The 3006-nt window shown below is 36.2% G+C and overlaps 1 pseudogene; it reads left to right on the forward strand.

Annotated features, from left to right (window-relative positions):
• The first annotated feature begins 407 nt into the window (after nucleotides 1-407).
• LOC102819771 lies at nucleotides 408-1049 on the forward strand (annotated as a pseudogene).
• The last annotated feature ends 1957 nt before the right edge of the window (nucleotides 1050-3006 follow it).

Consider the following 3006-nt stretch of genomic DNA (forward strand, 5'->3'; position numbering starts at 1 on the left):
ATCTGTTCCTGAAAAGATTTACAGATTCAGAAATTGTATACAGGGTCACTGTAAGTCAGAACCAATTCCACAGCAGTTAACAACAACAACAATCACCCAATCATTTATTAGACATCATAAGACCATGGCTAGACAAGCTGTAAAAGGTGATCCGTTCCACTGCAACATTGCATTGCTTGTCTTCTACTTGGTAATCTCTGTCCTCTACCACTGTTCTGGGTTTCCTACTGGCTCTTCCAGAATTATGCTGTTGTTTTGTTAGGTGTTGTTGAATTGTCTCCAAAGAAAAAATTGAGTGTACTTAGGGGCTCTTTATATATGGAATAAATAAATACACTATCAAACATAATTTTAAAATGCACAAATAGAATTCAACACAACAAAAGAAGAACCCTAAGTAGAAGGACTACATCAATGCTAGTTATATTAAAATAATAAATTCTGGAGAAGAGTATTTTTACATTGCTACCCAAGGACCACTACCAGGTGATTTTTGGCAAATGGTTTTGGAAAATCAAGCTAATGTTATTGCCATGATGACTAGACAGACAGAAGATGGGACTATCAAGTGCCACCATTAATAGCCTATAACCCTGAAAAAGCCTTTGGATTTGAAATATTTCCGTATCTTCCTTGAAAACTACCAGATACTTCAAGATTTCATCATTCGAATGTTAAAAGTTGTGGAGAAGACTATGGGAACCGTTCACTTTGTAAGACAGTTGCAGTTCACCAACTGGCCAGACCATGGCACTCCTGCCTCAACAGATGATTTTATTAAGTTTGTTCTCCTGGCAAGGAAGTCACCAGAGGGGACCCATCATTGTTCACTGAAGTAGTGAAGTAGTAGTGAAGTAGGTCGGACTGGGCTGATGCTGTGTATGGATGTCATGTTCTGTGCCATCGAAAATAATTTTCTATTCAACATCAAGAATACTGTTTCCCAAATGAGAAAACATCATTGTGGCATGATTCAAACAAAGGAGCAGTATCACTTTTGTTATAAAATTGTGCTTGAAGTTCTTCCGAAAATTCTGACTTTGGATTAAGAAAGACTTCTATTGCTGCTCACTTGAAATTACCAAGTGACTTGGAGCCTACTCATAAGGAACCTGGGTTCTAGCTGTGACAAAGGGCTTTGCTGTGTATACAGTATGCTTTCTTGATATATAAAATTGATTTGCTTTCTAAAAACTCCACGAAGACATAACTGGTGTGTTTGAACTACCCACCTTTCAATTAGCAGCCTAGTACTTATCCTACAGTACCAAACCAGGAATTTTTAGAAAGATGAAAATCAAGACAACAAGATACCATCTCACTCAAGGATTAACAGCAATGTTTAGAAAAACAGAAACAACAATCTGGCAGTGTGTGGAGATACTGGAACTCTTGTACACTGCTGGAATTATAAAATGCTACAACCACTGTAGAAGTGATTTGACACTTCCTTGAAAAATTGGGGATAGAAACACTATATGATGCAGAAATCACACTAGTAGGTATATATCCTACAGAAATGAGAGCTGTGACAGGAACAGATATATGCATACCTGTGATCAATGCAGCATCATTCACAATAGCAAATGGATGGAAACCATTTAAGTGTCCATCAACAGATGAATGGATGTACAAACTATGGTACATACATACAATGGACTACTATGCAATGTTAAAAAAATAATGATGAATCTTTGAAATACTTCATAATATAAATGAACCTAGAGAACATTATGCTGAGTGAAATTAGTCAAGCACAAAAGGACAACTGTTGTATGATTCACATAGTCAGATACTTTTGAATAGTCAATAAAATACAATAAACATATTTCTGGTATTCTCTGCTTTTAGTCAAGATCTATCTGATGTTAGCAGTGATATCCCTGATGCCATGTTCTCTTATTTATCCAGTTTGGATTCTGGCAACTCTCTGTCCATGTACTGTTGCAATAGTTTTTAAATTATTTTCAGCAAAATTTTACTGGCATGTATTATTAATGATAGTGTTTGATGATTTTCCCATTCCATTGAGTCATCTTTCTCTTCCAATTGGTTGGCCAGGTAACTTTCTTCCAAATTTATTGGCATAGATGAGTGAGTGCCTCCAGTGTTGCCTCAGTTTGTTGAAACATTTCAATTTGCATTCCATCAATGCTTGGAGTCTTGCTTTTTAACAATACTTTCAGTTAAGCTTGGATACCATTGGTTTTTGACTATATGCTGCTTCTTAAGATGATTGAAGATCATCTAATTCATTTTGGTATGAGTGACTCTGTGTGTTCCTTCCATCTTCTTTTGATGCTTCCTTGATCATTCAAATTTTGCCCATAGAAACCTTCAATATTACAACAAAGGCATGAATTTTTTCTTCAGTTTTGTAAGCTTGAAAAATACTGAGGGTGTTACTTCCGTTTGGTTTTCTAATTCCAGGTCTTTGCACATTTCATTAGATAATACTTGACCGTGTCTTCTCGAGTTGCCCTTTGACATTTTCTGTTTAGTTCTCTACCTTTTATCCACTAGTTGCTTTAGTTTCTCAACATTCACAAGCATGTTTCAGCATTTCTTCACCCATCCATTTTGGTTCTTTCTTTCTTTCCTGTATGTTTAATGACCTTTTGCTTTCTTCATACATAATATTCTTGATGTCCTCCCATAACTCATCTGGTCTTTGATTATTAGTGTCTAATGCATCAAATCTGTCCTTGAGATGGTCTCTATATTCAGGTGAGATGTACTCAACGTCATATTTTGGCTCTTGTAAACTTGTGTTCATTATCTTCAACTTCAGTCTGAACTTGCATATGAGTAACCCAATTCCAACATGACTACTAATAGCCCAGGCCCTTCAGAAATAAAGTTTTGAATCAACCTACCATGCAAAGAACCATGAGCAGCTGAGATGCTTGATGAAGGCAAATTATTGAATGATGCAGAAAGCATCAGAAGAAGATGGAAGGAATACACAGAGTCACTGTACCAAAAGGAAATGATTAATACTCAACC

This window comes from Chrysochloris asiatica, unplaced genomic scaffold (assembly GCF_000296735.1).
Source record: "Chrysochloris asiatica unplaced genomic scaffold, ChrAsi1.0 scaffold00083, whole genome shotgun sequence".
Classification (NCBI taxonomy): Eukaryota; Metazoa; Chordata; class Mammalia; order Afrosoricida; family Chrysochloridae; genus Chrysochloris; species Chrysochloris asiatica.